This window comes from Apteryx mantelli, chromosome 1, assembly GCF_036417845.1.
Source record: "Apteryx mantelli isolate bAptMan1 chromosome 1, bAptMan1.hap1, whole genome shotgun sequence".
Classification (NCBI taxonomy): Eukaryota; Metazoa; Chordata; class Aves; order Apterygiformes; family Apterygidae; genus Apteryx; species Apteryx mantelli.
Window position 1 is genome coordinate 172,845,666 of NC_089978.1, and position 25,612 is coordinate 172,871,277.

The window sequence follows — 25,612 nt, forward strand, 5'->3', positions numbered from 1 at the left end:
CATTCACTCCTAAAGCTTGGGTTCAAATATTTCTTTGTCTCAAAAAGAATATCTAGTTGTGGGAAGGGGGTGGCTGCAGGAAAGTGAGCAATGATGAAAAACAAGTGAAGCCATTTCAGTGACCCCTGCAAGGTAAAACTCTAGGTAGCTGGGAAGTTAACAACTATTACAAACCCAATGACATAAGAGCCAGCCCAGAAGGCAGCTGCTGAATAACAGGATTTTTGGAAATGTGTGTGTTGTGCATGCACTCAGGAAGATGAGATTTTTCTGCTGGTCACCCACTGGATGTTAGGAATATTCAAAGCTCAGAAGGGGTAGGGATGCACATTGCTGTCTTGCTCTCTAGGCACTCCAGTGGGCCATGTATCTGATTCAAAGTCCACAGAAATAGATGGAGAAAATACATCTTTACATTGCCCTTCACCGTCATCTCATCTCAGGGATTTTTTAGCAGTCACCTCTTACTGCAGTCCTCAGATGTGCAGAAACTATTCTTAGTGACCAAAGTGAGAGGTTGTCAACATTTCACCCAGCATCAGTAGCGTTCTCTTTCTCATGAAAAGGAAACAAAATAGACGTTATTTGCTTATGCCTCACCTGGATAACAATCTGCATCTTTACCTGGAAGACACAAGAAGAAATGGTGTTGTTGGGGTTGCTAAGTGGTCTGGCGAAGTGGCATGCCGAGACAGGCTGAGATGAATCTAGAGAGAGAAGGGATGCTGTAAATGAAATCCATGATTATTTAGAGGGCTCTGCTGTTGTTATAGACTGATCAAAATAATAAAAATACCAGGAGCTGCAAATGAAAATGACTCAAGGGCATGATGGCCATCAGGAACGTGTTCCCTGCTTCCTCAGCCACCTGCAGGATGAGAACAGGATGTTGCCTGCAGAACAGCCCCAGACATTCCTGCAGAGGAATTTAAATACACGGAGTTCTCCATGCGACACTGAACATTTCCACTCGACTGAACCGACCAGAAATCTGAACCAAAAGGAAAGGACTTTCTGACAGGTGGTGGATTAGCTAAACAGGCATGGCCAAGTCTCTGTTCTTTAGCTCTCAAGAGCACTCAAAACCTCGATGAGGCTGGACAAGGAAATGCATTTCTTCAGCCAAATCTTTGAAGATCAAGCAAAATGGAAGGATTATAGTATAAAATGTCTGAATTCCAGAAATGTTCAGAAATGTAGGATATCAGTGTATGTCAGAAGTGATGCAAGTGCATAGGGATATTGGGAAGTAAAGGGCTAACTTCTTTTTTTGGAATAGGCAAAATATGGTATTATTTAGGGTGTTCATAAATATAGCTTTGCCGAAGTACTGTGGCCTTTAAACCCATTTCAATGATTGCTGCAAAAAATACCCACTTAGCTGATCTTCCCACTTGCATCCACCCTGCCTCCTCCATAAAACACTCAGCAGTCATGAGTGTGCAGTGATCACTACTTAGTTAACTGTGTTCATCTTTTTGTTACCTAGTTGTAGGCTCTTCTGGGTAAGGGTGTGTGATTCAGGCATGGACTTACTGGAGCGAAAGGCATAGAAGAGCTGTTGTTAGTGATGCTGGAGATTGCAGGCCAAGCAAGCAAAAGTAACCAGGCCTACAGGCAGGAGACCTGGAGCCAAACCCAGCGCCTGTCCAAGAGCCAGGTTCCTAGGACAGAGTTCGGATACTGGAAGCAGGAGAAGGAACCAGATTCAAGTCGGGAGTTCAAGGAAGAAAGTGAAAGGTCTGAAGTCGAGTCAGAACCATTTGCTGGGACGTAGAGACCAAGATGGCTGAAGTGCTGATGTGAAGTGGCTTCCCAGCTGTGACTTCTATGTTCACCAGGCCAGGAGGTGGCTGCCCTGGTGCCTAGTAAGGCTCGGAGACCTTCCTTCTGGTTGTTTAAGATTAGAAGCTTCATTCCACTGTCTGGGATAGCAAACCTTAGTGCTGGGGTGGCTCATAGTGTGGGTCACACGATGACATCCAGTCTGTTGTTCTGTGTCCCCATGCAGCTTGAATGTGCACTTCATGGTTGCCCAGGGTGCTTCAACCAGGACACTAGAAACCATTCATAGCAGCTCCACTAGCTCAGCTGTATTGGCATATTTAGGCAGCAGCCATTATTCTACCTCTAGTGTTTGTCACTGACAGTGTCGTGTTTTTTGGTGGACTTCCTACTTCCTCAGTCTGAGGTCTCCCACCCTGTGGCCGCTCCTATCTTCCCAGCGGTTTCCAAGGTCTTTTTTCATACCTTCAAGAGAGCTGGAGAGTATCACACTCTCTTATAAATTGTTCTTTCTCTTTCTTTTGCTCTTTCCCCTCTTTTATCACAGCCAATTTTGCCCCTTTCACAGTTGGATACATGTCTGCACCCTGCAAAAATAAGTCCAATATTGCTTTCCAAGTGACAGAAACTGTACAATGGCCTTGATTACCCTCACCATAGACCACCTGCTAGAGTCAGTTCAGCCTGGTCCAAATAACGTGTCAGATACATCCCTTTAATACTAGCACCACATTTTAGATACTGCAGTGAGCAACTGATTGCTAATTTGATGTTGCAGTTTTGGAAATGGGCTGGAAAGATGTCTTTAATGTCTTAAAGTCTATTTGTAATGTCTATCTGTAATGCCTATCTGTCTTTAACATCTTTTCAAAGAGCAGATTGCTTTCTTAAAGCCTTTCTCTCAGCTTCTCAGTAATGTGAAATTTCCAATTACTCCAAGGAAATTTTTCTCTACCACAGAACACAGAATAACATCCACAGTTTCTCAAGAGAAAAGAAAAATATGTCTGACTTCCCCAGTGGCAATTTTTGTTTACTGGATTCAGAGTAGTCTGGAAACTCTTGAGGAAACAAAACTCAACCCAAATGTCTTGTTGCTATTTATTTAGACATTACTGAAGGCCTAAACATTTCTCTGCAGCAGACAAGCTTTCCGTATCTGTACTTTTTAGCTCAAATCTCATTATCGAATTGACAGCAAGCGGAAATGAAGGCTTCCTCTAAGGTGCCTGGTAAACTTCAAGTCCAAGAGGGACTGAGCACAACCCTGGAAGCTCTCCTTGTTGGGTTTTGTCCAAATAGCTGTGTCTGTCCTGTGGTGTACGTTACGCTTCAGCGTGCTCTTGTTTCCTGCTACGCGATGTGGCTGCCACTGGCCGGTGGGCTGCAGCTCTCACACATCAGCGAAGCAAGAGGGAAGCAGAGGCTGGGGGCTGATACTGCCTTGTCCCAGCACGTAGTCAGGACATCGTCTAGGCGTGTATTTAGACCATGAGTTTGGAAAGTGCTGGTTGGATCTGCCAGTGAGGGCTAACCACTGCCTGTCTGGGAAGAACTGTGCACAATTTTAAGAAAGAGCTGGTTTATTCTTATTTAGCCATGTCTCACATATGGGAGGCAGCATAATAGCACAGTGTGGCCTAATTGCTCACATCTGGAACCCTGCTGAAAATGTAAAGTGGTATATACGCAATTGCACTGGAAGAGACATGATTTACTGAACTGTTTTTGGAAGCAGCAAGAAAGTGAGTACAAAATAGATATGCTCCAAGTGCTCACTACAGCCCGGAGCTCCTTGCTGCTCTTTTGTTCCATGCACACTTGCACACGTGCATATCTGGGCTGCTAAAGTGCTAGCACTTTCACAAGTTCATTGTTAAAATAAAAACATAAAAGAAGCCCTTGCGTAATGGCTAAAGATAGCCATGCATACTCTGTGTTCATCAAAGCCATGTAGTTCTCAGTCTTGAAATTTAAACAAAAGAAAAATAAAACACACCACGCTTGCTGTTATTACTACAGTAATAACAGTAACAACTACCTCCAGCACATTATTTTCTGCCAGAGTGCCACTGCAAAACCAACTGCGCAAGGAGACACAAGCTTCCTCCGAGGAGCTGTGTACGTATGGCCTGTTGTTCTCTCTTGCATTGTTTTCACAATGAAAGAAGGAAAGTGGTGCAAAGCAACTGAAAATCCAGCTTTATATTTGTTCACAAATTCACAAATTAGAAACTTCATGTCCAGTAGAGCTGCCTTATGCAAATAAAGCCGCCTTTGGAGCGAAGAGAAACTTGTAAGTAAGAAAATTTTGTGTAACCTGTGTGTGAAATTCTGCAGATTTGTTTTGTTTGTCTGGGGGCTTTAGGGGGTTGGGAGGACCTTGAACCTATTTAGCCTGTTTGAAGTTCTGCAAATTGTTTTTGTTTGTTGGGAGCTTGAAGGAGTTGGGAGATTTTGAAATCAGTTAAGTTTATGAATGAGTGTGCTAACAATTACATTTTGAATGTGTGTGCTAAGTTTAAAGATTGTATTTGAAAACAGCAGTATCATCTCAACCACAGTTTCAGTCAATGTATGAATGAATGTCACTTCCCCCCGCACACACTCCCCCGTAATCTAATCTGTTCCTCAGAATTATTTCGGTAATTCCATAAGTGTGCATAGATAAATACCAGGTCTACTCTTATATCAAGCTTTTACTTCAGTCTCACTTGTTTATCCTGGTTCTCATCTATTATGAAAAATGGGGAAAGAGAACCAGTTATGAATCAGAGAAGGAAGACAGTAATTAAGAGCAAGCATACACCAGTTCCAAAAATGATCCTGAGATGAATTTATAAAAATTTTCCTTTTTTTTCCTTTGCTATTTGGACCAGTAGTAAATAAATTAGTTTAGATAACATCCGTTCATACATTAATCCCCCTATTTCTGGGATCCAGTTTTGTTTAACAGTCAAAAATGTTAAATTTCTTCCCACCCCTTGGCTTCTCCTAACTAATCTTTCTCCACCCATAATTGTCTCTCCTCACACATCTCACTATTACTGATTGACTAAATGCCAGATTTACCTTCTGCCAAGTTAATATTTTTCCCTTCAAAAGCTTCTGGGAGGGAATTTTTGCATATAAATTCTATTCAAGATTATAATTACAGTAATCCATGCAGTTAGGTGGGTTATTTCTTCTCTTTGTTTCTTGCAGACAAGTCCTGCCACAAATCCTTGAACTCTACTGCACACAAAGGGAGGCTTTTGTTTCATTTTGTTTTGAATTATTTCTATATAGAAATCAACCTACCAGCTGAATGTTCAGATATTTTTAATAACTGTCCTTGCCACTTTCTGAATTTGTTTTCCTTTAACTTGCTCGTTCACCAGGAACCCCTAGCAGGAACAGATATAGACAGCTACTTATTTTATTGTCAGCTCTTGTACTGAAAAAGAAGAAAACATCTATTTGGACTACTGTACAGAGGACCCCTCCTTTTGCAGGGAATTCACATCTTTTGCAAAAAAAATAAAAGGAAAGACTCAGGTCAACATCTTTGTCAATTTAAGTCTTCACAGAATGATATTATAGCCAGAGATGAAAGAAATGATGCTAGATGCAATTAAAAAGCTCTCTAATCTTCTCTTACCAGTTATACCACCCTTGGTCTTCCTGTGGGGACTGAGAAGGGAGGGAGGGTTGCTTGTTTGTTTTGTGGCTGAGCAGATGACTGCTTGGCTTTCTCTAGCCCTGCACTGACCCGTCCAGCATCCTGATCAACCCTCTAATCCAGATTATCTCCCGAGTCAGTAGGGAGTGTCCAGTTGCACTTGTGTGAGGGTTGGTGGAGGAAGGGGTCTCTCTCAGAGCATTTAGGTGCACCAAAGGGAGCAGGACATTGTGCAGAAGCTGAGGAATGGATCTCAGTTGTGTAAACCTCCCTGAATGTTTAACTGTTACTATTTATTATGTTCTTTGCTGCAGCTCCAGTGGGAAAGTGCGGTTTCCATATTAGCTCACTACAGTTTGTTTTCTCTCTCTGTCCTTGCCCTGTTTCGTGCTATTCCTTGCTTGTTTGTGCATATAGACACATCAGTCTCCTCGGTTGCTTCTTCTCTGCTTCCTCCGTGGCTTCAGTACTTTGTTGCTTGTCACAAGAAAAAGGTTGGCAAAAACAAAGCATGAAGAAATGCCATGGGAATATTTACAAGGATGTGTGTTGTGGAAGTCCAGAAGTGTCTGCAAAAGCCTAGTCATTCTTTAAATGTAGCTAGAGACACTTCAGGAGGCCATTGCATGGCGAGTAACCAGCAGTAACAAGGGACTGAACTCAATAACCGTAGCAGATCCTCCCAGTCTTTCTTTGCTTGCCCTTGGACAGTCAGTTTTAAGTAGTTTAGGCCAAAAGAAGAGCTCCTAAACGACAGTTCTAATAGTGACATGTAATTAAATAATCAAATGCTATGGACAGTATTCCAAAAATAGTAGTTTTCAAATGTTTACAGGGTCTCAAGGGCACTGGATCCTTTAAACAGTACCAAAGAGAACGTAGGTCTCCCTATTTTGTGGCAATGTGTCAGTTTTCCGACTGAGAGGCATTCCTGGCTCTTACACGACAATTATCATGCAGTGGAAGAAACTCTGCCTCAGACTGGCACAGTTATTGTGTCTACTGTTCCCAGGTGTTGTTTTCTTCAGATGTGGCTTCCCTGTGAATGTGTCCCATTTGGCAGTATGTATAGTAGCAGAGGTGAGTTCCTGTTACCCAAATCAAGTCATTGTAACAGCAAGTACAGGACTCTCTGTAGCATAAACTGTAAGCAAAGTTCTGGCCAATTTTTTTATTTTATTTTATTTTTTACTATTTTTGTTTTCTTACAACATCTAAAGTAACTATGTTCCAGACCTTTTCTTCGTATTTCTTTGGAGACTTTACACAGAAAATAAATACTGTAGTATTGGCTTAGTTCTTAGCTGGAGTTTTGCAGTAGGAGCTGGAGACACCAGACAAACAGATAATCAAGACTGTGAGGCTAGAAACCACTATGCCCCCTTCCTGGAAAAAAAGAAAAATTAGGAGCCCTGTAAGCTTGGCTTATTCAAATCACTGGGAGAAAACATTTTATTTTATCATCACTGAATGCTACCCTTGGACTGAGATACAGAGTATTGTTGAGCTAAGTGTGATCAGCATTATCTAAAAGAAACAAAATCTTTTAATCAGTGAGTTCATTTTCATCAATTGATGTTAAGTGTAATAGAGACTTTATCTGTTCTTGTCCCCCTATGGGAAAAAGCAAAGCAAAAAGAAAGGCCTTCTTCCATCCAGTATTATAAGATTGAAAGCATTTGTTTCTTGGACTAGAATGATTTTCAGTTCTTAGACCCTTCCAAATATCACATTCCACAAATTTGAGAACACCAAAATTGAATTACTTATATTTATTCAAGAAACCACAAAAATGCTCAGACCTTTCAACCACTAGTATTGTGATTAGTGTGACTCGTATCTGAGTGCTGATGGTGAAAATGATGACTTATTTTTAAAATAAAAAATAACATTCCAGACACTCCCATCTGGTTGAAAATAAAAAGTAAAAAAAAAAAAGAAAAATTGCTGCTTCAGTAAAAGCTTCAGTTAAAAATAAATCTTCACTTTCCTGCCATTAAGGGAAACTGAAAAACTCCTACAGTCTCTGTGGTTTTTTTTTATTTTATATTTTAATTACCATTATTATTTTTACAAGCATTGCATGTTTTAATTATTATTATTATTTTTACCTCATTGGTAAAGCTGTTAATAAAGTCTCCTGGGAGATGGATTTATGTCTCAAAATGAAATATAGAGCCATATACTTCAACTGGATGGAATTTCTGGGGAAAAAAAAGATGAATGAAAGAGAGAGATTTATCCTAAAATTGCCTGTGGTTGTGGGGTGGAGGGGGTTATAGTATTCTGCAGGTATGTGGTAAAACAGGCTTGCACAATCAGGCAGAGTAAGGTCTTGAACTATGGCCTTATACACCCAGATACACCATCCAGACCTGGTTCTAATTGTCTGATCCAGTTAATGTTTAGTTGCTGATAAAAGGTAAAACTACTCTAAAAAGAAAAAAAGAAGTCTGATACCATATCTAAAGACTAAATGAGAATTCAAATCTCTGAGCCAAAATGTGCATGAACAGTGTATATATCCAACAGCAGAGCTGGAGAACCACTCCTTGTCTCCTGTGAGTTTGTACCCGCACCTATGAAAAAGACTCTCATTTTATAAAAAGCAAAAGATGGTGCATGCATTAGCAGTAAGGTGGATGGTGTGAGGTAAAAAGTAAAAAGCAAATAATAAGAATCCTTAAAATAATTTATACCTTGAATATCCCTATTGATCCCAGGAGGGTAATGTGAAGAGAAAGAACCTTGCTGACTGTGTCTAAAACAGGTCCAAACATAGACAAGATAAAATAACAGAGTGTTTATGTAAAGCTTTATATGCTCTTTGGTCAGCTCTTTCTGATGAATTAAGGAGACCACAGTAGTGCTTCTACTGCTCAAGCTGCACTGCATTATTTTTTCTTCATTATAAAAACAGTTTTTAATGTAATTTTCAAAAGGGAGCATTTCAGCATTTTCATGAGCCTTAGACAGGACCCTGATGAGTCCTGCACTCAAACAGAACATGCATTATTCCATGAACCTTTCCCTATCACAGTTGGGTTGTCAACAGTTACATTCACAGGAGTCTTACTAACTTGCAATTTGTATTTTCAAAACAGATCATCTTGCTTTATCTTATTCCAAGATAAGCTAGTAGATTCATAAATGTCTTCCATTCATTCTCATTCCTTAGTGCTTCAAGAGAGAGGAAGCAATTAGGCAACCAGTGAAAGAAGAGGAGAAGCCTTTCAGCCAAAGTCACCTGAGCAGTTGTGATCCTCTTTACTGAGGAGGTGCAGAGACAGTGCTACACACCCTGTGCCAGCTTCTGCCTTGGGCTGAGTGCTCTTCTGTCCAGTTCGGTGGAAGAACAGAGAAATGAAGGAGCAAGCTAAATCTCAGTTCTTCTGCAACAAGTGCCATGTTCCCAGCTTTCAGCGTTTGTTACAGGAGATTTAGGCTTCTCTAGGCTTACTTTGCCTAAATGTAGTATTAAGCACTGTGAACTGGGGAGCATGACTCTCATTTCTCTTTTATCTCCTTTGTCCTTCCATATACTTTCTCCTACCACATGGGCTAGGCCTGGAGAGTCATCTCAGCACAGAATTCCTATGCACAGGGGGGGGCTGCACTATTAGCCTTTGTGCAGCTATTTCAATGTTTATTTCTCGGGTATTTAATGAATTTGATTAAATTTACAGGAGAGAACAGAATGAGGATAAAACAAAATTAGTAAGGAACTAGATATAAGGACAAAAAAAATGCCACATTGGAAATGATTACATTAGAAGAAGTTACCTGGAGAAGTTCTAGAATCCCCATCCTTGGAGATATCCAGAAATCACCTCGCCAAGGCCCTGATCAACCTTATCTAACTTTGAAGTTAGCCCAGCTTCAAGCAGGGGATTGGAGAAGGTGAACTCCAAAGCTTCCTTCCGACCTTAATTATTCTTTGGCTTGTTTGTTGTTTGTTGCATATAATTGTAAGCTCTGATCCTTTATAAAGGGTGTGACTGGGAGGCAAGGAAGAGGTTTATCTGCCTCTGTTTTTGCAGGGCTTCTTTTTTGGACAAGGCAGAAGTGTCTGAAAGACGGGAGTGATTGCTTATGGGGTGTAACAGGGCATGCCTGGTGGGCAGAGCATTGGCAGCGCAGGGCAGAGCAGGCAGAGAGCAGGGAACGGCTTGGGAGATGGGGAAGCAGGCGTGCCCAGAGGGATCAGAAAGTCAGACTTTTCCTGAGGACTCAGAGGGATGTTGCAGCGTTTGTCCAGGTCCCTGAGGTTGCTGCACCGAGGTCTGGAGGAAAGGACTTGGCCTGCAAAGACAGAGTGGATGGAGGAAGAGGAGGGGTTTAAGTTCTTTTATTCCTGTTCTTTCTCTTCTGAATTTTCTCTGTTTCAAACAGTTCAAATTTCTGTTCTAAGGAAACCTATCTTTTGAGTTTAAAAGTCCTTCTGATAAGTCTTGAGGTCTCATTTCAAGAAAAAGGCATAGACTCACCTCACTGACTGGCTAACAATAATCAATAACAGCAATAGTAATAAAAGTAAAAATATAATAAAAGACCCATATTCTGTACCTTTGCAGTTACTTTGAAAACAGGAAAATGCTGATTTTTTTTCCAAATATGAAAGAACCAAAGTTACTTTTTTTGCATCACCTGCATAGTTGAGTATATTTGCGAAATGAAAACAAGAAAAAGCAATGGTACAAATAATGAATAGTTGAGAATTAGTTTTCATAGTTATTTCTTTTTCATGTCTTAAAACCACAAAGGGAATCTTTGATCCCAGTTGCTCTAAAGAGGTGATAAATAGGTCTTCACTATCTATTCCCCTGGCAGTTCTTTTGGCAAATGGAAAACACCTATAAAGCCAAATGTTTTGTTCTGTAAGGGTAAAGGCTCTTATAGCTAGGAATAAAAAATATGTACAACACTAAAAAAGTTTTTTTTTTGCTTTTCATTTTCTGAATAGCTTTAATTTGAGACTACTTATGTTCTCAGCTCATATTTGTTGTTAGCTCAAAACACCCTTTGGCTACTTTATGATGCGTTTTTCACTGAATGATGCATTCAACAAATAAACCCACTGACCTACACAGGAATGACTCACAACACTAGCTACTAGCCAGTGGTATTCAAGTAGTCACAGTATAAGAGTGCTGGAAGAACTTTATACTGCTTTGGCATCCTTGACACTGTTTGGAAGATGTTTCAGTTATTTTTATGATATTTTAATCAGCTTTTCTGTTAATAGCTCTAGGTGAATGGCTTTGTAGAGAAGACATAGCATAGTGGTTATATAGTAAAATATAACGAAACAAGAAAATATTTTAACTATTTTAAATACTTATTTATGAGGATATTGCAGTGAATAAATATTATCATTATTTTCTTAGATCTGTGGATTTGGGGGTTTCAAGTAGAGGCATGAATAATAACTGGTAACTTCAAAAGCCCAGTCTTTAGGTAAGCATCTAAAAGTCTACTGGCTCTCCAAAGCTTATCCTTGACATATCTGTTAGGGCCTCTATATTTTCTAAGAGAAATCCACTTTCTTGTTCTGATTCATCCACAGTCAGCTTTCCAGTAAGTCCTAATGATCCATCACTGTAAACTCCAAAAACTTGTAGTGATTGCTGACCTGTTGAAGTCAGTGGGACATATTCTCTAGCATGCATGTATGGTGGAAAAAGTAAAGACAGAAAACACTTAGCTAGGACTTTAGTAGTTTTCCTTTTAAAGTGATACAAACTCATTCATTGCTTTCTTTCTTGTGTTTATACCAAAATTTATTGAAGTTCATGAAAAAACTCTTCACGGGCTGCGTTTTGAAGGGCACTATTATTTGAATTACTGTTGTTTCCATGTGAGCTACACTTCTTTCTTGATAATGACCATTCTGATGGCAAACACGGCCTCCTTCTCCAGGCACTGGTGCCGCTACAGGGTGTGGAGCCCGGTTTGATGATGACCCAGCTTTGACACCAGCTCCATATTTTCATGATGTAAATTCAAATGCAAGAACTGTAATACAAAGCCACATTGCTGTCATAACCCTAACAGTCTTTAAACAGGCTACAAGAGCATACAGTCAAATATTTGAAATGGATCATTTTCTGGCAACTTCACTTCATCCATCCTTTATAGGAGGAAAATTAAATCTATGTTTCCACTGAATTCAGGCAAGGTTTCTGGAAGTATGTTCTTGTAAACAAAATTACAAGAATTCTTCCCACCTGCTTCTTCTTTCACTCCTGATTAAACCCTAAGGTCAATTATTTGAAAATCTGAGGAAACTTCTGAGTCAGATGTTGATCAGACTCCAGAAAGAGAAGAAGTCCAAATGGGAAAAAGAGAACGGATGAGACAAAACCAGTAATATTGACAAATAGGTTGGCTTTTTTAATTTGGTCTGTCAAATTAGAAGAGGGAAATTGTAATGTAATAGGAACAGAAACTGTTGGTCATAATACAATCTTACATTTATTTCAAGTAGGTGGAAAGTTTCACAGTAAACATATTTTATCCAGAGTGCAAGAATGCTAGGGCTGTTTTGTCTTCCTCTTGAGAAAAGGGTCCTTCTCTCTGCTTTTCCGTATTTTTTAAAAGAGCCATTCCACCTAGATACTGAATACCTTTATAGGCAAAATTCTGGATGAATAGTTTTAGTCTTCCCTCTATGTAAAATGGCACACTGAAAAAAAAATACATGCATGAAGGCAAGGAGCTTGTTAGACTACATCTTAGTGGAAATTTGGATTTAAAAGGTAAGCATATCCCTCTTTGGTATCAGTGTTAACCATTTGGTTTAGAATGTCAAAGTCTATTCTTGTTTACACTGAGAAGACTCTCATTGATTTAGGCAGTAGATGCACATGTATATTTGACAGCAGAGCTTGGTTTGGTAAACCTTATTGGCCATACTAGGCACTCTTGCGATACCTATACTACTACTACTAGAAAACTAAAGGACCAGGCTCTTAGTTAAACCACTGGCAGGTGCTCATTCATAATGTTCATTTAGCATTTTCTTGAGCATGGTTTAACCTGAACTACACAGCACTTCTCCAACGATGCCTGAGCGCAGCCTGCAGCATAGCATGGGCCAAAAACTGTTCGCAATAAGTGAAACTACAATGCTAGGACACTGGAGAGAGTTTAGCTGCATGGCCTTAGCAGTACAAAAGACCATGACGTATTTTACAGCCGTCGTGCCAGTTGACTGTAGGTCCACCAAACAGGCCATGGCCCATTTGAGCAGATGCAGCCTCTAAAGCCAGTGCTGCCCTGGAGGATTCTCTGTAGGACCTGGACCTAGGTGTTGAGATGCAATATATACAGGGAAGGAAAGGAAATTAAAATCTGTCGCATCACTAGGGATGCTTTTGGGAGGGTAATGATGCAGAAAATAGCACTGTAGTTCGTTAACAGTCTTGTATTACCTCCTGTGGAAGCTAGCAATGCAGGCATAGAGAGCAAAAGGAAAATGTCTGAAAAACCTGATCTGGAAATAGCAAGGGAACCTTTTAATAGCAGCACCATGCCCAAGTGATCATCAGCAGAAATGGGCCTGAGAGTTGAGTGAGGAATAGAGCTCACATGATCAGAGGGGGGCACAACCCCACTCTTCCCTCAGACCCAGTTTTTAACGGGCAGAAATCAGAGTAGCCAGCATGGCTATTCTCATTTGCGCCAGCTGAAATTCTGAGGCCCTGCCAAGGCAGTGGGACTCTTTCTCCATAGGATTTACAGGTAGCCAAGTCTGAGCTGCTTCTTTACACTTAGATTTCCAGCAGCAGCAGTGCCCAAGTTAGACACTTTTAGTAGGTGGGATCATTTTGGTTAATCTCAGCTACCTAAAAGATAGGCATCTTGGCATCCAGGCTCTCTTCAAGGTCAGTGGAGAGTCACAGGCACATCCAGAGCCAGATTTTCCTTATTCTAGAATAAATATCTAAGACAGGTAGGATGAATCTCCATCTTTCTCTCTCTATTGGTTATAGGAAAAACCTAGATGACTAACTTAGACTAGATGTCTAATTTTCATACAGTTGCATTTGAATGGCTTACCCACCTTGTCCTTAATGAAAAGCAGAGGCCTTGTGAAAATACAAGGCACCTCAAAGGTGAGGCATAAATTACAAATAGGCAGAATCTCTTTCTCTGCTATCAGGACCTGATTCTCTGTCTCCTAAAGTTAATGGCAAAGATACCATTGCCTTCAGTGGGAAAGATTTGGCCATCGACACTCAGTGGTTCGGTTCTGTGAGAAGTCCTGCACCTAGGTAAACTGAAATTTCAGTGGCATCTTTAGTAACACAGGATTTAACAGGATTTGGTGTCTTGCAAAAGCTAACCAGAAGCAGGAATCTAATATTGTTCTGGGAACTATAATATTCCTAGTATTTTTCATATGATACTTATTTTCTGTGTCTGAGGCCATAAACTCAAAATGGACTAGTCATATTTTTGTCAGATTATTTGTGGTAGTTCATGCAAATAACATGCAGATGGGTGATTCATCAAAGGTCCAGCATCCAATTTCTTTTAGAGCTAGATCAGACTTTTCTTAAAGTGTTTTCCTGCTTTCTTTTTCTCTTGTTGATGTTTGCTTACCAACAGAGATCCTGAGCTCTGGAGTGACCCTGGTGGATCTGTTCTCAGCACTCTCTAGTGCAGGGAAGAGAAATACTGCTGGCCTGCTCAGTATTATAACAAAAAACAATTCATAATGATCACAACAAATCCATAACAGATAACGGGAACTTAGAAAACATTCAGTGAGTCAAAGAATATTCCAGAAATTGGAAATCCCATAAGATGAAGTCAGTGAAATGGAACATATGTCATGAGACATAAAATGTCAGATGAAAATAAAGAGGGTTTAAGAAAGTTATTGAAAATTCCAAACCAAAATATTTCAGTCTCAGAATCAGGAAATCTGAGAGTGAATTGTCCTGTGTTTTGAAGCCTCAGGTATCTGAATAAGCATTTAAGGAGGGGAACAATTTTATGAAGATGATAGGTGGCTTTTTAACATCTGTTTTTACCCATGAGAATCTTGCTGAGACATTGCTTGAGACATGCTATTTTAAGGGATTAAACATGAGATTGGTGAGGTACAAAGGAAGAATGATGGAAGAAATTAATAAATTCAGGAGAAAAAAGTGAAATACTCTTGAAAGTTTTGACAAGACTGAGCAGTGGATTTACTGAGCTTCAGACAAAGCAATAACAGTACAACCTAAATATTAACTGCTACACTAGGAAACTGAATTGTAGCAACCATTTTATTTAGGATTCTTTTTAGGTCTTAAAAGATAATATTTAGAAAGACAACAAAAATATTCTTAACTGAGTACTAGGAAAACTGACTGAAAAATAACCATTTAAAATATTTCTGTAATGCAGCCATGTTTTTATTGCCATTTGCATTTCTCACACAGTGTATAAACATTAGCCAGTCCTATGCTGAATTTGTAACTGACATTCCTAAGATTTTTTTTTGCACTAGTCTGTTTTTTTTTCTGTTCCACGTATTTTTTCTTTTTGCTTTTTTCCATATATCTGTAGTAACATCAATACGAGAGAAAACAGAAAAGCTAGAGGAATGGGCAGAGCAGTTCATTAAAGAGATCATACCTTTATCTGGGCACATCTCTTAGAAATCTGGATTAACCTTTAGCAAATGAGAGTGGAAACAAGCTTTAATTTAGTTCCAAGACTAATAAAAATGTTCTGGATGGAAATGTGTATCATTTACCAGCATAATAGTCTTCTTATTCATGTTGTCTGTCTATTGCATTTATTCCCTGGGGAACACATTCCTTCACATTTTTCTTCATCAAAGCCAGATTGCTACTATGCCACGTAAGCTGAGGCAGTACTTGAAATAAAAGAGCTGATGGCTCATCATTATATAAACCCTGCTCACAAGTTCAGAAGTGATGGGGTTACTGAGCTGCTCTGCCCTGTCTGTTCATCCACGTGGATTTCAGACCCGAGCTGCACATACTATGAAGAGGATAAGCAATGGCAAACTCCTGCTTTTGCAGCATACTCCACGATGGTGACTAGCTGTGGTATAGCATGAGCCCCAAAGCTGTGCTGTGTACTTCACTGTGCCATTGCCTCACCACCCAGGCATATCTCATTCAAGCTTTTTTCGCAACCCACTGCTCAGACTATCTCAGCTGCATTGAATATGGGGTGCGTGTTTAGAGTTGTCTCCCCACAGCTGCAGAGTACCTGTAGCAACATGTTCAGGGAATCCTTTAGCTAATGCTGGAATATCATTTTTCTATCAGGTGCCACATGGATGGTGGAAGAAGCCAGATTTGTTGGTCAGGGCTCCTAAGGTTTGTATTCCCATTGACTTCACTGAGTCTTTGGGAGAGCAGGAATGTCACAATCTGGTCCCTAGTATGATACTTTACATTTTCACTAATGAAATGAGACAGTCAGGATCTTGGCAAGAGATAAGGTAAGCCCCAAAACAGGTGAAAAGAGGCCCCATGCCCACAGCTGCTTCTTTCCTTCAGTCTTCCTGTGGAATATGTAAAGGAGTTGGCAAGGATTCCTGACATACAGGACAAAGTGGGAAAACAAACACAAAAAAAATTTTACTAAAGAAAAATTATAATCTTGGGAGAACTTCATAAATAATAATAAGAAGAAAAAGAGCAAAATTGTTTTGCTTTTTTCTGTCCCTCCACTTTGAAAATCTTATGAAAGGGAACAACACAACCTGACACATATTCACAGGACAGTTTTTAATCCACTGCTCTGTAATGTGCTTTGGTTTCTGCATGGTATTTAACCATGCTGGAGTTTGGGAGCTTGCTACTAGACTCACACGAGAATTCCCAGTGCCAAGAAAATTAGCTCCAAATATATGATTTCAGTGCTAAAAGTGAATAGCACCTTTCTCCCAGCTACTTCAGTGCTACTGCTTTTGGTACCTAGAAATTGGTCTCTGTCCATGAAATTCGATCTCAGTCCAACTCAACAGAGAAGGGACTTGAAACATCCCTATTTTAATTTAAAAGAAAGAAAAAACACAGCAGCTTTGAGAAGGGTTTGACAGCAGTAGATGAGGAACGGCCAACACAAAGCATCTGGACAAACAATGGACTGCTTAATGCAGTGACAATGAAGTGTTATTTGCCTCTGTTTGTTTTCCCTAACTGCTTATTTGAAGTCAGTAATCTTCCTATTTTCTCCCAGTACTTTCCTCTACTTTTTGATCTTAAGAAACCAAGCAGTGCATTATGAACCCTCCAAGTACACACTATAGCTCTGGTTTCTTACAGCAGCTCTGTGGACTGGAGAAAAAAAGGACTCAGCTGTTCCTGAAATATTGGTTAGATATCACATGTGCCTGTCCCAAGCCCAGTGGTCACATACTTTGTAATAAGTATTTTCTGGTACTGAGTAAGAAACAGCAAATTACAATGTATGCTGTTCCAGTAAACTCTCTTTCATCTGCCCAGTCCAGCCTTCTCACACTTACGCTGAAGTTTCTTACACCAAGACTATGGGAAAGGATTCAGTATTTAATTCCTTGATTACTTCAGCACAGCTCTGTGCTTATCACAATGTCAGGTAAGTGCCCAGGAAGAGAAAATAGCAGAGGTATACTAGGGACAAGAAAGAAGATCAAAAGGGGAAGATAACTTGTTGGGTCTGGAATTTAGAAATCTGGTCCTTCTCACAGGAAAGTCAAACTAGCATTATACAGGCAGACTCAATATAGAGCAAAGGCAGCAATATCATTGAAATTTTCCTAGCAAAAGTAGATCCAGAACTATCGGAGATGTATTCCACATCCACCTCAGCAGAAACTCTCCAGGGTGTCTCAGATGAGCTGATAGGAGCTGGAATGGGAAAGGTCACAGTGCACCATCAGTCGTCGCTGCATCTGGCTAGATATAGAGATATATACATATAGCTGCTCCTCCTTGGGGTTGGCTTCCAAATCACTGTCAGGTTAGATACAAATAGGATTAAACACACAAAGGAACTATGACAGAAGAAGTGGCAGGATGAAAAGACGTTTGACTGAATAAGAAAAGTAACCCAGAGAACTGAACATGCTCTGCCTCAGATTTACTTGTCTTCAGATTTCATAAACATTGTGAAATGCTCTGTGGTCTCTTTTATGAACAAAATGTACCCAAAGGCCTTTGTTAAAAATTCCCAGCTTTTGTGGTCAAAAATAATGACAGACCACAATAAGAAGAAAAATTTTAAAGCTATAAGTGTTAGGTTCATGCTTATCTTCTGATTTCTGTGCCTTCAGAGTGATCCTGAGACATAATTTAAGTCTTTTTTGCCTCAGCAACAGTGTCCAAAAATTAACTTAAGAAAAAGGATGGAATTCTTAGTTGCAACCTCAAAGAACTTAGATATTCACCTCAGAGAACTGAGGCTTCGTAGTGACCACAAAGTATTATATGTTTAGATTAATATCATGAAAGCTGGCAATTCTTGAAATCTGTGATGTTCACTTCAAGTCCTGCTTTTAGGGATCCCAGAAGGAAATTTGTAAGGAAGGCAGGAGTGGAGCTGTTGGGGTGTGAGCTGATATATCAAGAGAAAACTCCTAATAGTATAGTCAGAGAAACTGGCAAGTGTCATTAGGTTGCTTTGCCCTAACAGAGCTGTCAGAAAAGCTTTCTGACAAACCAGTTGTTTTGATATTTTTTTGTCAGAAAATATCATCTGTTTGTTGACACTGAGTCTTTCCACAGGAATGTGCCATTTAAGCACATCTATTAAGAAAGCTTTTTTTAGGTTCATGATAAAATTGCTGATCAAGTATGACAGAGAGAGAGAAGCAGAGGGAGACCCTACACCCCCAGATGCCTAGTGGTTAGGGCACATAGTATAATGGAAGAGCTTTGTGCTAATTCCAGATCAGAATTAACTGATACTTCAGCTTGACTTTCTCAAATGAGAGGTGTCTGCCTCAGCTTTCTGAGAAGGGACTATTTTGGGACATGATGATTTCTCTTATTGTTCTTTGGCATAAGGAGAAAATTTATGAAGTCTCCGCACCATTATTAAATCTCACCAAATTCAGTTCCACTCATTTCTATTTCTGAGCTTGCAAATTTCAAAACACCAAAAGTAAATTGATCCACTGGATTGGCAACATTTTTCAACCTGCCATTTTCACGGAAACAGAGGAAAAGTCAAAAGCCAATATTTTGTCATTAGGGACCATAAACAACAAAGATGATAATATCTACAAAGTTTAAGATACTTTGGGATATTTTTGGAACTTCTGATGATGAATGAAGTAGGGCATCATCAAGCAAGCCCAATACTTTAATAGGTCTCTGGCTTCTAGGAGAGTGTCTGTCAGAAGAATCTGTCTTCGTTATGGAGGCTCCCATAAAGCACAGCTTTGAAATGGGGCTTAACTACAGTATATTCTTGTTTTGGAAAAATGATCCAGGGAGAGGTGTGCCATGCATTTTCACTTCAATGCAACAATCGTGTAAACTGACCTCACAGGAAAATATTTCTAAAGTAGCAGCATTTTATACTAGCCCTAAGCAGAAAAAAAAAAAAAAAAAAAAAAAAGATATTGTTCTTACCCTAGCTATCCTGTAATGGATGAAGATCCTGAGCAGGCAAGTTGTATGCTTACTGCCTTCCTTTTATAAATCACTGAAGGCATGACTCTTACCCCCGAGTGCAGACAGCATGGCACATCTGGGTGGGAGGGGAACCTGTCTGGAAGATATCAGCTCATTTCTGTTCCTGGTCTCAGACACGCTTATGTAAGGGTAATGCAGTAGCATAGAATAGTATTTTAAATTCGAAATATTCCTCATAGCTTAACACTGTAGCATTAGTCTGGACGGCAAGATTGCACAAAGTACAGCTTTCAAAGGGCTTCCAGTACTTTAGGGTGTGATTTATCTAGCAGAGGTATCCGATCTCAGCTAGTCATACAGGGTCTGTGGAAAAAAACTGCATATCCACATAGTGGTGGATTTGTCTTAATATAGGTCTGTGTGATTAACGGGATGAATCGCTTCCTATAACTGCCTCTCTCTCCCCACTCACTAAAGAGGTGGCACACATAACTGATTTAGACTGGTTGCTTCACTTATAGATGACTGAAATTAGATGAAATGAAAATCCCCTTCCTTTTACTGCTGTAAGTAGCCATCTAATTCCTATTGTATTGCCTGTGAGTGAGATATCTTGGTGTCTGTAAAAAGCAGTGATATACAAGTCAAAAGTTTTAAAATTTCCCATACACAGTTTCTAGTTCTGTTCCAAGGAGGTCACAGATGGGAATGGGGAATCAATCCTCCAGGTTTATCATGATTCCTATTCTTTTTTTAATTTTATTGCTTATAGACAAAGGAAACTGCCATTTCATCCTTCTAATGCAGCTTTGACATATGGAGAGAGACAAGTTCTGCAAATGGGTGGAAGTGAAGAGTACCGGAAATGTTGTGGAAACATTAAGATCCTTGTGGCTATAAATCCTGAGTGATGCCAGCTGGAAACTGTAATTTAAGAATCAACCTACAATAAAAGTTTAACTTAAACCAAACAGCCTAACAGCCTGTTTTTTTTTTAAGTTCTTGTTTGTACAATGTGAATTTTGTACTCACTGATTATACCACACTATTAGCCTCAAATAAATCAAATCCCCAGAGATTATCTGCAGAGTCAATTAATCTTAGGCAGAGCAGTGTTATCATCTTTAATTTATAGTAACCCAGACCTGGAACATCCATGTGTAACATGTAGGCATTATTCAATCTTAAATTTCTTCAATAATATTCAAAATGAGGTTACTCTCTTTTTCAACTGATGCAATACCTAGACTGAATATCCTGTGAATATCGCTTGCATGAGAACTAACAACTCTCATATGCATTTTTAGCAATCTCAGTTTAAAAAATGGCTATCTACTTTCTCCTTGATAAGTTGTGGTGCAAGTATTTGCTGTAGGCTTTTGAAACCTGCCCAACACCAAAAGGTCTGAGTTTGAAATACAGATTTATTCCTATGAATACAAGATATGATATCTCATTGTAGTCAGTAGACTTTTCCACTGGGGCAGTTCCCTGGTCATGTTCCATGGTCTGTGATGGTGCTCTGACTTTGCTCAGTCCTTGTAAAATAGTGTCTCTTCTTGACTGGTACAGAAAAATCTTGTCACTGCTAGTTTTCCGCTGGCTCATATGAAATAGACTGACTCTTAATAAAAAGTATCTCATAGTCTTAAAAGGAATAGCCTTTACTGAATCTCTCTGGATAGCTTTTCCCTATTACTAAGCAACCATTATTAATATTCTAAAAGATTTAAAAATGGGCAAATAAAAGGGGGCTGGGTGTCATATTCCTGGATTTCTACATATCTGTGTAAGAATAAAGCAAATCTAAACGTCAGATTGAAAGCTAGTCTTTTATATCATAGAGTTCAAGTTCTAATTAACTTTTATTTTCACAGTTACTTTAATTTCCTTTTATCTTTAAGCTAATATAATCTTCCTCAGCTATTTTACTTACTGGTGCCATTTTATGATCATCCAAATCATATCATTTGCATTTAACAAAGATCCTGAAAATTTATTTAGCAATTGTTAAAACAAGGTGCTGTCGCACTTACTGTGAATATGTCACTGTTTCCAATTCAGGTCTCCTTGGGCATGCAAAACTTCTGCTGAGTTGCAGAGAAGACTTCAGGAATAAGAGGATAAGAAGAAAGAAGAAATGGGCCAGAGGAGGGGAGGGTATTCACATCATCTAGCTTCAACTGGCTAAGTTATATCTTTAGGTCAGAAGACTAGATTCCCTAGTTTGTTTTATAGGAAACTAAATATATACCAGAGAGAGAACTGGCTAAAAGTGACTTTGAGTGGGATTTTAATGTGGGGCTCTGAACGGCTGATTAGAGGAGCTCCACTAGGTCAGTAACGGAATCCGCCTTCCCCCACATAGGCACTTACTTGATATTGGGGCCAGAATGACATGGTATGAATACTCTTTTTTAGAGCACTGAGTCAAAAACAAGCCCATTACAGGGTGTTAGCAGGTAAGTCTGTGAAACTAGAATAATTCAAGTGTTCCTTCTATGGCTTGTTTACTTGACTTAGAGAATTGGGCTTGTTTGTGTTTTGGAAGAATGGCGGCAAGAGAAAATGATGCTGCTTCTCTCTGCTGCCATAATCTTTCCTTCCCCCTGACCTGCTATGTTCAAACATATCATTTGCCTTTCCCCCTTGTTTTGGCAAGTATCTGGAGCATAAGTGAATTTTCCTGGCAGATTTAGGGCCTTTTTACTTGGAAACTGTAGTGGAGAATGGGAGTTAAAGAATCAGAGCAGAGTCCTACATGCTGTACCCAGTATTTACACTGCAAGCAATGGCCGTTTTGTGAGAGGAAGTGCACCTTTTTATCTTAAAGGTCATAGAAGGTGCTGTGTCAAATAAATCACTACATTTTGTGGCTCTCCTGTTATTATATGTTTTCTTCTGAAGATGCAGAGCTCCAGACCGAAAGCCTGATTCTCAACATGTTCCATGTACTGGTGTCTTGCTGTGCGCATGGGGGATTCACAGGGCTGGGTCCCAACTGCATGCTAAAATTGGATGGTTTAAAATCAATTCCTCCTTTGCATGCCTTTCAAGTCTAAACAGATTGGAAGCCCTCAGGGTTCTGAACGTGACCTGCTCTGCAAGCACTTTATGAGATTAACTCTCAAAGCACAGCTGGTATCTGTCTCCCGTTATGCTACGTGTTAGTGATGCCATCAAATTGCATTTGGAAGAGCAGAGAATTCTGCAAGCCTAAACTCAAATCCTCCTGAGTAAAACTTCCTCCAAACTCCTTATGTTTCCTTTCTCTTTATTCAGAGTCCTGCATGGAAAATACTTGTAGCAAGAATCCCAGATGTTAGTATTATTTTATATTATATTGTTTGTGGAGGAAAAATATATATTCTTTACAGCAACTCTGGAGAGACTTTAGTTTTTCTCTTATGTACAGTGAGCCTCTCAAAATCATGGTAAAGCAAAGAAGCACATTTTTTCCCTGAAATTTGCACAGAGCAATTTTTCTTCAGAGAAATCTGCTTCATAACACTGACAACAGTAACTGAACAGTTGTTAGGAAATAGGATTCAGCAACTAATCTAAAGGAATGAGAAGTAGGAGCTCTCTTCCTGCTCACAGCCTGTGATTAACTGCCAAGATCAATCCATGGGGTTTTCTTTTAAATTGGATTTATTCAAATGTCCACTATATAAACAGCACAGAAAGAATGAAGACTCGGACTTTATTGGTTGTTTCACCATTATTGTTTGGCATTTATACAGGCAGTCTGTCAGCTGTCAGACCCAAACAAGAATAAAATTACACTTCTGGATTTCATTGGAGTACTACGATTGGCCAATGTCTGGACCAAAATGGAATGAGTCTGAGCCAAATATGTGTCAAGATTTCCCCCCTAGGGATTGCTGAAGAAGGGAGCTTCAGTCCTGGCTGGCTGCTCCTCAGTGTCCCTTAAGATCTTGTTATATCCCTTGATGAGCTGCTCCTGCAATGGCAGTAGCTGATTCAAACACTAAAGTAGGTACAGAAAAACTGCAGGACTTATGTTCTGCTGTTACATCTAGAAACTAAAATGCCTTAGCTGCTTTGCCTATTTGCTAGTTCATCTATATTTGAATATGAGATGACATGATGACCAAGGAACGTCCAAAAAAAAAGAACCAGTATATGAAAGTTTGTGCTCAGAAGTTTTCATCCCATCAAATAAAAAATCGGCAGAGGAGGAAATAAAGAGTAAAGTTTGGACACAAGATTGCAAAAGGTCATGATTTTGAAGAAGAAGTGGTGCTTTTTTACAATTTTCAAACTGAAAAATCCTTAGTTCCTACCTGGATTTTGGATTCAGCTAGGTCCAAATACTGGGAAAAAATCTTTGCTTTAAACACTGTTTTTCCCCTCGTGCAATGTAAAGCATAATGATTTAAATGGTCCTGGTGGAAGCATCATGTGTCTGTTGTTACTCTGTTTTTAGGGCAAGCTCTCTTCAGTTTCATGTAGGCTAAAGGATCCAGACACAACTTCTTGGAACTTCTAAAATCAGAATAGGATAAATTCTGATCAGCAGTTGAAGCGATACTGGAAAACATGACTAATTAAACATACTAGGCTATAAAGAGGGTGGAGTAGAGCATCTGCCTCAGCCATATTCCAGTCTCAAAAGCCTCAAATGCAAGCTTGTGTTGCTTAACGCCCTGGAAAATCAGGTGGCTCCTATTTAGATTCAGTAGATAGTTTTAGCCACCCATATTTAAATGTTTTGCCAAGTAGAAAAAACCTAAGTCCACCATAGTTCTGCATGAGCTATGTTTTTGTTAAATGATCACATTAGCTTTATCTGACTAAACCAACTTTCTCCCATATTCCAGTTGCTCTGGGGGATGAAGAAGGAAGGGGGAATAACAAAGTGATAACCTCTGCTATTACAGGAGTAACACTTCAGTTTCTCTTTGAAAATAGAAATAAGAGAAGTATCTTTGGGAACAGAAAGAAAAAAAGCCTGTAAACTTCCAGAGAAACCCACATAGCCATTAACAGTCTTGGGCCAGGAACTTTCTGATAAATTCTGTTTATAATGTTCTTATAATATGGGACATGTGACAGAGCAAATGAATGACTGCACTGAAGAAAAAAGACAATCAGCAAGGATGTAAAATCATACTTGGCATATTTTCTTTTGCCTCAGAGCTTACTAGAAAATCAGTCTTTCATTTTAGCATAACCCCAAGTCTAGTTTTTTAAGAGTCTTTAGGTTTTGTGGCTGGTTGTTAAATGCGGGTAAAAAGGAACTTTTAAACACAGTACACAGTTACGTTTCCAAAACCTACATCAGGCTCCGAATTGTTCGCTTTCCTGGGGCAGGGGAGAGGAAAAATAACTGAGGTGAATATTTTGTTCCTTGCTTTTATATTCTATAGTATTAAAAGATTTTAGATCAAAGAGGTTCTTTGTTAAGAATCTCCAAGTCAAGCCTCAACTAAGGACAAGTCCAAATGGTGTCCTTTTGATCTTTTTCCATCTCATTCTTGAAAGGTATGCTCTGCCTACCTTCCATCATACGAGCCTCATTGGTGATAGATGTTCCCCACTTTCAAATAGGGACTGACCAATCCCTCTTTGGCCAAATACAGAATCAATGTCTTTGAAGGAAGGGTCTATATGTTCAGTAATCTTCACCATTCTTGCCTTTATAAAGCCAGCACTCCGGAGAAACAACAAACTTTAACCTTTAAAGGGCCCTAAAGAGCCTTTAACTCTACAATGCGTGTTACTGAAGCCAGACCACTGAGCTGACCAACCATTTATTTTCAACATTTCTGTGGAATATCTGTAGCCTTTCTTTATCTGCAGCTAGAGTTCTGTGGATTGGCTGCTTGAAGAAAGATAAATAGCATTGGTGATCAGGGTCTTTCTCTACTCTCTGAACTTTCCTTAAGGTATTTATAACAGGCTGTGGAATGTTTATTGCTTTCATATTACAAACAAAAACAAAACCAAAATCAATTTTATGTGAACAATTTAACTGCAAAAGTATTTTATGTTTACTGCAGTTAAGTTGTAATTAGAGTTTCAGCAGAAATTTTCAAATACCCAATTGCAGTCAAGGAAAAAAGTAAAACCAGATAGAAAGCAGTGGCAAACATACACAGGCAGGGGTTTTGTTCCCGTGCAAGAAATCTGAAAAAAAAAAATCTATCATTGCACTGTGGCAGCTCAGTGTTACTGACAAAACCTCAGAATGTAGCCCTGCAAAAGATGTGCAGTGAACACCTTTTTTTATTTTATTTTTTTTCTGACTTGCCATTTCACAGTAAGCAGGGACTTCATTGTTGTAAGAAGAGAGTTAAAGGTAAAAGATTTAGATAGAAAGGAGCTCGCAGAGCAGTGACACTTCCAACACAAATCTGTCTTCAAACAACAAAGCTTTTGACAGACTGGTTTGTCTCCACAATACTGGAGGTGGCTTTCTGAAAGAGCCTGAGGTGCCACAATTGTGAAATCATAATATCAGGTCCTGCTCTTTTGCAGCAAGGTTTTCATTATCTTTTCCAAAAATGAGATCACATCCACAGGGGAGAGATGCCTGGATACA

At 39.4% G+C, this 25,612-nt stretch overlaps 2 long non-coding RNA genes across 2 annotated transcripts; one reads left to right on the top strand and one right to left on the bottom strand.

Moving 5' to 3' along the window:
* Positions 1-475: 475 nt before the first annotated feature.
* LOC106488512 (uncharacterized) lies at positions 476-21,158 on the bottom strand. Its single transcript, XR_001293206.1, has 3 exons — positions 21,081-21,158; positions 9,230-9,748; positions 476-551 (listed from the first exon to the last, which is right to left on the bottom strand). It is a non-coding gene; the product is annotated as an uncharacterized lncRNA (long non-coding RNA).
* On the top strand, positions 3,864-20,015 carry LOC106488511 (uncharacterized). Its single transcript, XR_001293205.1, has 2 exons — positions 3,864-4,081; positions 19,817-20,015. It is a non-coding gene; the product is annotated as an uncharacterized lncRNA (long non-coding RNA).
* Positions 21,159-25,612: the final 4,454 nt, after the last annotated feature.